Below are 13,999 nucleotides of genomic sequence, written 5' to 3' on the forward strand. Positions count from 1 at the left end.
ATGACCATCATCATCTTGTGGCTTTGATCTCCATCTCCAAAGCACCGTCATGATCACCATCATCACCGGCTTGACATCTTGATCTCCATCGAAGCATCATTGTTGTCTCGCCAACTATTGCTTCTACGACTATCGCTACCTCTAAGTGATAAAGTAAAGCAATTATATGGCGATTGCATTTCATACAATAGAGCGACAACCATATGGCTCCTGCCAGTTGCCGATAACTGTTACAAAACATGATCATCTCATACAACAAATTATATATCATCACGTCTTGACCATATCACATCACAGCAAGCCCTGCAAAAACAAGTTAGACGACCTCTAATTTGTTGTTGAAAGTTTTACGTGGCTGCTACGGGCTTAGCAAGAACCGTTCTTACCTACGCATCAAAACCACAACGATTTTTCGTCAAGTGTGATGTTTTAACCTTCAACAAGGACCGGGCGTAGTCACACTCGATTCAACTAAAGTTGGAGAAACAGACACCCACTAGCCACCTGTGTGCGAAGCACGGCGGTAGAACTAGTCTCATGAACGCGGTCATGTAATGTCGGTCTGGGCCGCTTCATCCAACAATACCACCGAATCAAAGTATGACATGCTGGTAAGCAGTATGACTATTATCACCCACAACTCTTTGTGTTCTACTCGTGCATATAACATCTACGCATAGACCTAGCTCGGATGTCACTGTTGGGGAACGCAGTATTTCAAATTTTTTGCCTACGGTCATGCATTTAGGAGAAGCATAGCAACGAGCGGGGAGAGTGTGTCTACGTACCCTCGTAGACCGAAAGCGGAAGCGTTTAGTAACGCGGTTGATGTAGTCGAACATTTTCGCGATCCAACCGATCCAAGTACCCAACGCACGTCACCTCCGCGATCTGCACACGTTCAGCTCGGTGACGTCCCTCGAACTCTTGATCCAATTGAGGCCGAGGGAGAGTTCCGTCAGCACGACGGCATGGTGACGGTGATGATGAAGTTACCGGCGCAGGGCTTCGCCTAAGCACTACGATGATAAGACCAAGGTGTAAAACTGTGGAGGGGGGCACCGCACACGGCTAAAGATCAACTTGTGTGTCTATGGGGTGCCCCCCTCCCCCGTATATAAAGGAGGGGAGGAGGAGGAGGGCCGGCCACAAGGGGTGCACCCAAAGGGGGGATTCCTACTCCTAGGAGTAGGTTTCCCCCTTTCCTAGTCCAACAAGGAGAATGAAGGGAAGGAGGAAGAGGGGAGACGGAAGGAGGGGGGCGCCGCCCCCTCCTAGTCCAATTTGGACCAGCCCATGGGGGGCGCGCGGCCACCCCTTGAGGCCCTTCTCTCCTTTCCCGTATGGCCCATTAAGGCCCACTACTTCCCCCGGCAAATTCCCGTAACTCTCCGGTACTCCGAAAAATACCCGAATCACTCGGAACATTTCCGATGTCCGAATATAGCCATCCAATATATCGATTTTTAGGTCTCAACCATTTCGAGACTCCTCGTCATGTCTGTGATCTCATCCGGGACTACGAACAACCTTCGGTAACTGATAATACAAATTGTCATCGAACGTTAAGCGTGCGGACCCTACGGGTTCGAGAACTATGTAGACATGACCGGGACACATCTCCGGTCAATAACCAATAGTGGAACCTGGATGCTCATATTGGCTCCTACATATTCTACGAAGATCTTTATCGGTCAAACCGCATAACAACATACGTTGTTCCCTTTGTCATCGGTATGTTACTTGCCCGAGATTCGATCGTCGGTATCATCATACCTAGTTCAATCTCGTTACCGGCAAGTCTCTTTACTCTTTCCGTAATGCATCATCCCGTAACTAACACATTAGTCACATTGCTTGCAAGTCTTATAGTGATGTGCATTACCGAGAGGGCCCAGAGATACCTCTTCGAAAACCGGAGTGACAAATCCTAATCTCGATCTATGCCAACCCAACAAACACCTTCCAAGACACCTATAGAGCATCTTTATAATCACCCAGTTACGTTGTGACGTTTGATAGCGCACAAGGTGTTCCTCCGGTATTCGGGAGTTGCATAATCTCATAGTCAGAGGAACATGTGTAAGTCATGAAGAAAGCAATAGCAATAAAACTTAACAATCATTATGCTAAGCTAACGGATGGGTCTTGTCCATCACATCATTCTCTAATGATGTGATCCGTTCATCAAATGACAACACATGTCTATGGCAGGAAACTTAACCATCTTTGATTAACGAGCTAGTCAAGTAGAGGCGTACTAGGGACACTCTGTTTTGTGTATGTATTCACACATGTATCAAGTTTCTGGTTAATATAATAGTAGCATGAATAATAAACTTTTATCATGATATAAGGAAATATAAATAACAACTTTATTATTGCCTCTAGGGCATATTTCCTTCAGGAATAAGATGTAGGACTAGAAGAACAAATGCAAAGAGGTGAGACATGGTCGATAGAGATGAGGACATGGCCACTTGTTGTGAGGTGGTAAAAAATTTAGCTTCACCCACATGCTCATAACGAAAGTACCGCCACTCAATCTGTCAAGATGTTTTTTGTTCCATAGCAACACGCAGGTATTTAGCTAGTAGTTTTTACAGCGGTGATAGTTGTAAGTAAAGTAAATGAGAGTTGAATTACCTGATAGTTGCAAGTAGCAAGTAGTGAGGAAATCTATTAGTATTAAATGAGTAGGCTTGGTAGTGGATACTGAGACACCGCACTGACGATATCACTGATGACAGAGTGCTTATCTAGATGAGCTAATACCCTAAGTTTAAGCTTTTTTACTTCTGTAGGAACGGGTTCTATATGTAGTTGGAGGATCCATAATGGGTAATAAGATTGTTCTTCTTTGAAACATGTCTAGGAACCTTACATAATAATTAGGTAATTATGGGTAATAAGATTGTTCTTCTTTGAAACCATCGGAGAAGGCATTAAAACCTGTTCAATGCATGTGATCCTAAATCTAAGTCCTCCCCGCTGATAACCTAGTCTACCATCCTCGTGCTCACCGGTTTAGAGTTATAACAGGTGAAACAACTTGCTGGCACGATCTAGTGACATAAAAACCATCATAGGTGAATCTAAGCATCATAACTTGCAGGAAAAGTTGTGTACCAAAGATGCTAGCAAAATGATTGAGATATATAAAGTTGTGGACATGCCTCTAGTATTAGTTCTTTAACATCACATGATATCAGTTGAAACTAAGTATTACACATGAACATCCAAACTAAACATTTTGAGGTGGTAATATGGCACACTTGTGTAAATATGTTAAACGAAACAACCATTATTTCATTAATTATCAAGCAAACATATCAAATACAATCAAGCCATTTACTAATGTCACAAGTTGTTTTCATTGGGTCCAACAAGGCAACCATGTTAAAGAACATGAAAATTCGCGGCACATTTCCAAACAGGTAATTAATCAGTCTACTTGCAGTCACAATTTTTTTTACTAAATCACATAGGACAATTTGCAGAATACTGAATCATAATACTTAAGACAAATCTACTCCTAGTGCCGCCAAAGCACGACCACATCACATCCCATCCTCTCCCTCATTGTTGCCTCTCGCGGGGTATGTCTTGGCTTCCCGTGGGTGTGGGCCTCGCCATGGTGCACAATAGTTCGATCGTGAGCTTCCGGCGGTGGCGCTGATGTGAGACGATGACGTGACGGCATGGTTAAGGCGTGACAGTGGGCATGCTCGGGGCAGTCACAGTGCTCCGGTTGAGAGGCGCGGCACCTATCTGGTGGTTGTGTGCTCTTGAACTAGCGGCGGTTGAGCTCTATTTGGTCACGTGTCAGTGGTGGTGATCTTCCATTCGTATTTTAGTTCCGGCCATGTCAGCCATTGGGCTGATAGGCCTGGGCAAGGCTCTCTCAAGTGAGGTGGTAGTCGGTGCTGGCATGCTCCACCATCGGTGTTGGTCATTCTGGTGATCACTCTGGCCTGAGGTGTCAACCTTGCTATGGATTGCTATGACCACCGAAATCTCTATGTGATTCTGCATATGTGGTATGTGGCTCTAAATGAGGTGTCATGCACCAAGAAAAACAAGGAAGAACATGGACTATTGAGAGGACAAGAATAAGCGGAAATTCATCATGGTGGTGGTGGGGGGGTGCGCGATTTGAACAGTTGACGTTGTGGAAGGTATGTAGGTGTGGTCATTGTCCAAACATGGGCCGCCATTGTGGAACGATTGTGCTTCTTGTTCAGTTTGGTATGCAGTTTCAATAAATATAATAACTTTTGCGCACCAAGGTTTTGGGTGAGGAAGCAAATAACATCAAGCCAATGACATGTAGTTTTTGTAGTGGTGGTAAGGAAGCAACAATATACACAAAGAAGGGTGGCTGACAAATCTAGAACTTTCGTGCACCAGACATTTGGTAAAGAAACTCAACTGTGGTTTCTTCCATGTTAATAAAGGAACAACAAGCTTAATTAGGTAGTGGAATGTTGAAGGAGGTGTATGCACACAGGTGGTCAATATCCAAATAGTGGAAGCTGGTGATCTACCAACGACATGGTTAACCGTTGTATAACGGTTGTGCTTCTTTTTCCGGTCCAATATGTAGTTTCAAATAAAAACCAAACACTTTTGCGAGCCAATGTTTTTGGGAAATATGTAGTTTCAAATTAAAACCAAAAACTTTCGCAAGCCAAGGATTTTGCGGAAAGTAAGCGACGGATACCAAGCCTAGCTATCAAGCCTGGCAATGACTTACCAGTGCCACCAAATGTTAGGAGCAACAAGCTTTTTGTGTAGTCTCATGTATTTTTTATTTCCATTAAATATCCTAAAGCCCAAACATTTAAACGTCCTTGTAATTATATTTGTCACAACTTTTGGGGAAGGTGTATGTGAGTATAGAACATAAGCAAAGCACATGCAAACATAGAAAATGTGGATGTCCAACAACAAAAACAATTCTACTGTTACTATTTGAAGTAGTGTATGCAAGAAGTGTAAATCAAGGGAGCTTGTATATATGAAATGTCAAATGAAAATATAGAACTTTCATGTGCTAACAACCTGGGAAACAAATCGAGGGATATTGAAGCGAGGACAGACGGTTTCTTCCGTACCGAGAAGGGAAGAATAACCTTAATTAGGCATGTCCCTCTCTACAGAGCGGAGACAGTACATGGTGTCATACACCATGAAAAGATAATGAATAACATGGATTGTAGGGAGGTATAAATTAAATTTGAAATGGATGGGGAGAATATGTAGAGATGGACCATGTCCGGGTGAAGGTGCAAGAAAGTGGTCAATGTCCAAATAACAACAATGTCATTATATCGTTTTATTAATACCAATTAAAGGAGCAACAAAAAAATTTCACAAGATATTCTTTATCTCACCTTCTTTAGGGCACAACATTGTGTTACAAATCGATTGGTTGGTAGATCTGGCTATCTAGCATGAGGATTGAGAGGATGGAGATCCTGGATGGATGGATCAAGCGGTGGTGTTGCTTGGCCCGGTGATATAATTGTGGAACCAGATCTAACGATGGTCAATGGAGATATTGACAAGCCTTTCGCTGTTGAGCACCAATTTCACGATTGCCTTAACTTTGAAGATGATCTGGTCGTACATGAGCATGTTTCCTCCCGCCGTCATCTCTATGAGCATCTCAGGATGCAGTCACCCCACTTACTGCATCCGTCCATGAAAAATGCACAATTCAAAATGAAAACCGAGAACATTTCCATGCCTTTTTGTTGAGCCTGATATGCCCATCGGCCTGGTCTCGGACTTCCTGAGAAGGACGTGGAGGTGGTCATCGAAGATGAACTTGTCATCGCTAAACGAAGTTGGCGTCGCCCCGGACGAGGTCCCTGGTGGTAGATGAACTTTTAGAAAAGGTGTATGCGAGTATAGACTTACATAAGATAATGACTCCAATAACTCATTGACGTTCCCTCAGGACGGTCACCCAAGCGAACTATCGTTCTCCTAGCAAGCCAAGAATGAACGAACGTTTTTTGTTCCAAAACAAAAAATTCTCAGCAAACGCTCCAGAATTGCCATGTGAAATAGATAAATTTGCCATTGTTGTTGTATATGGATTTGCCATGTTCTAAAGTAAAAAAAAACATGCTGTATAAAAAGATTGTCAGAAAATTGCCATGCTGCAGAAGAGTACTTGCCATATGGTTTAGGAGATTGCCATGGTTGCAGCATGGACAATTGGCAGACTAAAAAACAAAAATGGTGAAAATTACCTTGCCGAAGACTTGCCAAGCCAACTGAAGGGAATTTTCATGTTACATCAACATTAAATTGTGAGAATTGCCATGCCCTAAACATTTTCATAAGAGAAAGCATATGCAAGTATTGAAAACATGCAATGCATGTGGGGTATGTCCGCACGAGGCTTGAACCACTGCAGAAAATAAACTTCGGTTAGTATTTGAAGTAGTGTACGCAAGAAGTGAAAATAAGGGTGTTCATGAATATTCAATGTGAAATCAAAACCTAGAATTTTCATGAACCAACAACTAGGGAAAGAAATAGAAGGATAGTGAGGCACCGACACACAGTTTCTTCCATGCTGGCATGGGAGCATGAAGCTGAATTAGGAATATCTACCCCTTCCAGCGCGGAGATAGTACATGCTCATGTACCAAGAAAAGAAAAGGAACATATATATGAATTGTAGAGAGGATTACAAATAAAATTAAAATGAATAGGGAAAATAATCGGTGATGGGACCAGGTTCGGGGAAATTGCGTGAAGGAGATCAATATCCAAATAATGGAGTGGGGAGAGGGGTAGGGGGGCTATGTTGCGACATTGGTGGCCGTTGTCTAACGTTTGCGCAATTTCAAAATAAACCAAGTACTTTTGCGCGCCAAGGTTTGGGAGAAGGATGATCTAAACCAAGAACTTTTGTGCGCCAAGGTTTGGGAGAAGGAAGGGAAGGATACCGAGGTAGGCAATGATGTCCTCATATGGTTTGTTTAGTACCAAACGAAAGGAGCAACAAACTTTTTGTCAAGCAGTTTTTAGTTTCTCCTAATTTGGCTCCAACACAACATTGGGTTACAAATCTTTTTTGAAATGGCACGTCAAAAATCCGGTAGATCTGGCTAACAAGCAACACGAGCATTGAGACAAGACGATGATTGATTCCTGGATGGATCTGGCTAGGCGATGACGTTGGTTGGCCTGGGAATGTATTTGCGCATCCACATCTCACGGTGGTCGATGGAGATCTTGACGAGCCTCTCACCGTTGAGCACCAGCTTCACGACCGCCTCTGTCTTGAAGATGATCCGGCCATACATGGGCATGTTGCCGCCTGTCGTCTTCTCCATGAGCACCCTCACCACGCAATCACCCCATTTCCTGCATCCATCCATGAAAAATTGCCAATCATCAAACATCAATGATACAAAGATCAATCCGAATCATGCATGCATGCATCCATGCAGATCTTAGTAGATTCAAGTATAAGTCAAAACTTAATGAGTAGATCTAGTAATATCTCAGTAGTGCACTTACTCCCTGAAGTAGTCAAAGATCTCTTCGCGATGGAGATGCATGTCCTTGGAGAAGGTGATGAACATGGAGCGGCAGTCCTCCGGCACCAACACCGGTAGCGGGCTGTAGGGCGCCATGAGCTCCGGCGGGTTCCCAACCAGTCCAGTCTCATACCTCTTGAGCAATACATTCAAGCGGTCGTTGAAGACCAACTTACCGGCGCCATCAAGGAAGTGGGCAACCCCACGGACCACCAAGTCCTGGTGGAAGGCGAAGAAGCCAGGCTCGATGTAGACGCCGCCTTGCATGCAGAGCGTGGAGATGAACGGGATGGGTGGGAGCATGGGCACCGGGTAGCGGAGGCACTCGAGGACGGCGTTGGCCTCCTCCGCGACGATGGCCACGGCGCTGGTTTCAAGGCCGGGGACATGGTGGATGGCGGAGATGGTGCCCTGGTCAAGCCACACCAGCAGCGCCACCGCGTTCTGGGCCTGCTCCAGGTTGTCGCCCACGGAGATGAACCGCTCGTACGCCTCCCGGGCGATGCTGTACATGTACAGCACCTCGCGCACGGTCATAGTGGCCGACCCCATCCGGAGCTTGCTCTCGTTAGCTTGGTGATGGATGGATGACCGTCGGGAGCGAGACTGGGATGAAGAGTCAATGGGGAATGGATGGGTATTTGTAGCTGCTGGTCTGGTCAATGTTTAATGAGGTGCCAAAAATTGCTCTTGTTGGATCAGGTTCGAACGTAGTTGCTCTTCGTTCATTGGTTGGTTTTACATCCTTTTTTGTTTGTAGTTGGTTTTACATCCTAAAATATATTAATGTAATTAACCGCTTTGGATGCAGCGCAATACATTGTATCCTGCTAAATATTTTTTTTTTTTTGGAAAAGGGGTGATACCCCGGCCTCTGCATCAGGAGGATGCATACGGCCACTTTGATAAATAAAATAGGTTCCACAATATCAAGAAAGTCGTAAAAGAAAACTACGTCGAGCTCACATAGACCTTGTCAGGAGGATACACAATAAAAGGCCATAAAGCCACAACCGGCTGGCAGAAAATTAGGGATGGAAACTAATTGCTAATCCTATTACATGACCGCCATCCAAACCGGTTGAATATATCCCGCGCTACCATCTCCCACCGGACAGATCCAGTAACCAAACGCTCCCTGGCCTCCGTCGGAGTGAGTAGGGACCACATACGGATCAACGCCGTAGCTCGGAATACAACCTGCAAAAAATGAATAGTAGTTATTCTGTTAAAAGCCAGATCATTTCTACAGTTCCAAATTACCCATAACAACGCACAAACTCCTACACGAATATGTCTAGCTGTACCGGACTCTATCCCATCCAGCCACGTTCCAAATAACGACCCGACCAAACTCGGAGGAGTAATGTTAAAAGCAATTTGCACGGAGCGCCACAAAATTTTTGCCAACGGGCACTCAAAGAATAGATGCTTAATGGTTTCATCCCGATCACAGAAACTACACCTAGTAGATCCTGTCCAATTGCGCTTAACCAAGTTATCCTTTGTTAAAATGACCTGTTTATGTACAAACCACATAAACACTTTGATTTTCAAAGGAACTTTAACTTTCCAAACATGTTTGGAGTTAGGAATGACACTCGAGTTAATAACATCGATGTACATTGATTTAACGGTAAAATGTCCAGACCTAGTAAGCTTCCAACACAACTGATTGGGCTGATTTTGTAGCTGAACCTCCATCAGTCTACGCACCAGATGAAGCCAAGCTTCCCATCTATTACCAATAAGCACCCTTCTAAACTGAATATTAAGGGGTGTGGCTTGCATACTCGTTGCCACAAGCGCATCACGGCGATGCACAATACGATATAGAGTTGGGTACTGTAACGCCAACGGAGTCTCACCAAGCCAGGTGTCCTCCCAGAAGCGAGTATCATTACCATCGCCGACTATAAACTTTGTTCTATTAAAGAAGGCTGTCTTAACTCTCATAAGCCCCTTCCAAAATGGCGAATCAGTTGGTCGCATTGTCACCCGTGACAACATTTTGGATTGCAAATACTTGTTACGAAGTATCTATGCCCAAGTCGCATCAGTCCCATCTGATAACTTATATAGCCACTTACTAAGCAGGCATCTGTTCTTTACCTCAAGATTCTCAATACCCAACCCCCCCTGATCCTTGGGACGACAAATAATATCCCACTTGGCGAGTCTATACTTTCTTTTTAGATCATCACTCTGCCAAAAAAATCGTGACCGATAAAAGTCCAGTCGTTTCCTAACCCCAACTGGAACCTCAAAGAAAGATAGTAGGAACATCGGCAAACTTGTGAGCACCGAATTAATAAGAATCAACCGGCCTCCATAAGATAGAAGTTTGCCCTTCCAACAACTAAGTTTCTTTTCGAAACGATCTTCGATACATTTCCATTCTCTGTTCGTGAGCTTACGATGATGAATGGGTATACCTAGGTAAGTAAAAGGTAAAGCCCCTAATTCACACCCGAACAATTGCCTATAAGCCTCTTGTTCCTCCTTGGCTCGACCAAAGCAAAACAACTCACTTTTATGAAAGTTAATCTTTAAACCGGACAACTGTTCAAATAAACACAACACGAGCTTCATGTTTCTCGCTTTTGCCAAGTCATGCTCCATGAAGATGATTGTATCATCAGCGTATTGCAAAATGGAGACACCCCATCAACTAGGTTAGGCACCAAGCCACCTACCTGACCGACGTCCTTTGCCCTACCTATAAGAATGGCCAACATATCAACTACAATGTTGAACAATATAGGAGACATTGGATCTCCTTGTCTCAGGCCTTTGTGTGTCTGGAAATAGTGACCTATATCCTCATTGACTTTAATTCCAACACTGCCTTTTTGCGTAAAGGATTCTACCTGGCGTCGCCAGGCCTCATCAAAACCCTTCATGCATAAAGCCTGTTGAAGGAAAGGCCATTTGACTTTGTCATACGCTTTTTCGAAATCCACTTTGAAAACAACCCCATCCAGCTTTTTCGTGTGGATTTCATGGAGTGTTTCATGTAGGACCACAACACCCTCAAGAATGTTCCTGTCCGGCATGAAGGCCGTTTGAGTAGGCTGCACAACGGCATGCGCAATCTGTGAGAGCCTATTGGTCCCGACCTTGGTGAAAATTTTGAAGCTAACATTAAGAAGACAGATTGGCCTGAATTGCTCAATTCTCACTGCCTCTGCTTTCTTAGGAAGAAGGGTAATCGTTCCAAAATTTAGCTGAAAAATATGAAGCTGCCCAGCAAACAGATCATGGAACAAAGGCAACAAATCTCCTTAATAATAAACCAGCATTTCTTATAAAACTCCGCTGGAAATCCATCTGGGCCAGGCGCTTTGTTAGTTTCCATTTGGGAGACGGCATCAAATACCTCTTTCTCGGTAAAAGGAGCCGTCAAAACATCATTCTCCACAACTGTGAGCTGAGGAACATCCTCAACCCTGGACTCATCCAGAGACACACAGTTATTGTCTGGAGGACCAAACAACTGCTTATAGAATTCAGTAATGTACAATTTTAGGTTCTCATGTCCTACAATTGTACCCTCATCTTGCTCAAGCTGAAAGATCCTCTTCTTTCGATGCTTACCATTAGCAATCATATGAAAAAATTCAGTATTCGCATCCCCCTGGACTACTCTCCGGACCTTGGCCCGCAACGCCCACTTCAACTCTTCTTCCCTAAGAAGTTCCTTCAGCCTGAATTCCGCATCCCTCTTGGCTTGAAGCTCTGCTACTGGCAGCAGCGTGGTTTCTGCTTTTACATCTAGGGACTGAATAAGGGAAAGGAGCCTTTCCTTTTCAACCTTATAGATCCCGCTAAGATGCTTAGCCCATCCACGCAGGACACTCCGCAAGTGCCTAATCTTATTCTGCCATCGCTGGAGCGCAGTCTTGCCTCCTGAATCCTTAGCCCACTCTCTAGCCACAAGATCAAAGAAACCTTCACGCTCAAACCAAGCCATCTCAAAGGAGAATACATTCTTATTCCCCAAGTGGGAGGGCTGTCCAGAATCCACAAAAAGCGGCGTGTGGTCGGAAATACCACGGGATAAGGCCTGAACTGTTACTAGAGGGAACTTCTGTTCCCAATCGACACTAGCCAACACACGGTCCAACTTTTCATACGTCGGATTTGGCAGCGCATTCGCGAAGGTAAATTTTCTGCCCGAGAGCTCAATTTCTCTCAGGTTCAAACTCTCAATGATAGTATTAAACATGAACGACCATCTGCCGTCAAAGTTATCATTGTTCTTATCCTCCCGCCTCCTAATAATATTGAAGTCACCCCCCACCAGGTACGGCAGCTGCTCGGAGCCACACATCCGAACTAGATCAGCCAGGAAATCGGGCTTGAGCTCGGGTTGCGCAGCCCCATAAACCGCAACCAGAGCCCAGTTAAACCCATCCTCCTTCGACCGCACCCGGAACTTGACTGCAAAGTCTCCCATAACCACAGTGCGAACCTCAAGCGTCTCGCATCTAACGCCGAGTAAGATTCCACCTGATTGCCCTCGCGGCGGCAAGCAGTGCCAATCAAAAGCAATACCTCCCGACAAAGAATTTAGAAACTGAGGTGCAAAATTATCTCTCCCTGTCTCCAAAAGAGCGATAAAATCTAAGCGATGTTCGACTGACGCCTCAGCAAGAAACCTTCTTTTAGCCAAGTCTCTCAGACCTCTGCTATTCCAAAAGATTCCTTTCATAATTCATCGTAGAATTTTTTTTGCCGAACGCAACCTAGCACTCCTACGCACTGCGGACACCGGATATACCTTCCGTTTCCACTTGCTCTTTGGAATAACTTGACTCTGCAACTGGTCCTCATGCCCAGTGTCAGAGGGGCTTGCCAAGCCTATCTCAGTAGACACATCCTCTACCCCCGCCTCGGAACTAGAAGGCAACAAATCCTCACAAAAATTACCAAGCACCCTAACCCCAAGCGCATCAACCTCCGAATCACACATGGGTTTAACAGCGGCAATATTGCGAATCATCTCTAAGGCCCGCTCAGCCTCTAGGTCAAGGAGATCATTAATAGAATTAGTAGTTTCATGTTCATTACTACCAAGAGAAACTCCTAATTGATTTGCATTATCAAGAATCTCATCATTTGAAAAATGCAATATGGAATTGGAAATATTGACCGACATACCAGTATTGACTTCAACATCATGAAGCTTGGCCGCCCTCATAGCGCACCGTTGCTGAATGTCGTCCACCTCCGGATGTGCCTGGAGGCGGGCACTCACCCGGCGCCCCTCAGACATGGGATCCTGGATCCCGCCAAACGCAATCACCTCCTCCCGAGAGATCACGGATGGGGTACGGCCTCCTGCCACACCCGAGCCCGCAGCCCGAGCGACCTGCCCGGGCCTCCCCACGGGCGCGCCAGTAGGAGTAAGGGACGCCTGGCACGGCCCACCAGACGAGGGCATCACCGATGGTGGTGGAGACATGGCCAGGACCTCCCGTCCTGACTCCCCAACCTGCACCGGGGAGGCCGCCACCATAGGAGCAAGCACCGAGGCCACCTGCCCCGAGCCCACTCCCGACGGCGAAGTCGACACCGTCCGAGACGAGATCACAACGGGAGAAGAAGTATCCAAGTCCTCCTGACCTAGACCTCCTCCCAGTGTAGAAGAGTACACGGGAGCCACCTTCCCCGCCTCCCCATCCTCAGCACAAAAAGAACCTGAGACCGCCTGGTCTATGACTCCTCCCTGCACACGGGATCCGGTAGACTGCGGCATCTCCATAGGGGGGACCATGCGCTGACCAGAAGAGGGTGTGGCCACCGGCCGACTCACCTCCTCCGCCCCCCTGACCAAAAGAGGTGAAGCCCCGAGAGCCCCAAATCCCGAGTCCAGAGCATCCATAAAATCCAACGCCGGCAAGGCGAGCTCAAAGGCCTCCTCGGACTCCACCCGGTCGCTCCACAACCGCGGCGGTGCAGAAAAAGGCTGAAAGGATCCAAATCTCAACGACTGCGAAGGCACCGAGGAGGGCTGGGTAGCTCCATCCCCGGTCATCGCGGTCTCAGACCCCGGCCCCATGGACAGCTGTCGTCCAGAGTCCTCAGCCGGCGGCTCCTGAACTCCCGCGTTACCGTCACCCTCATGCATATCAACGTCAGACGTGTGATCCGGTGCAGACAGCAGGCTCTCGTCCTCAAACTCAATAACCAGATTATAAATCCTGCCTCGGTAAGCCCACTTAACCACCTCCGGCACATACTCAACATTCAGTATACTGACCAACACCCGAGCAATTCCATGAGCCCTGGTGAAAGCCATGTCCACACGCTCGGGTTTCCCCAAAAGAATGCCCAAACTGGCCACAACCCGAGCATCCTGCAGCGGCGAGGAAGGTGCCCCGGAAAAGCGTAGCCACGCTTGCGTAAGCGGTACACCCTGAGGCTCAACA

The sequence above is a fragment of the Aegilops tauschii genome, chromosome 6 (assembly GCF_002575655.3).
Source record: "Aegilops tauschii subsp. strangulata cultivar AL8/78 chromosome 6, Aet v6.0, whole genome shotgun sequence".
Lineage (NCBI taxonomy): Eukaryota > Viridiplantae > Streptophyta > Magnoliopsida > Poales > Poaceae > Aegilops > Aegilops tauschii.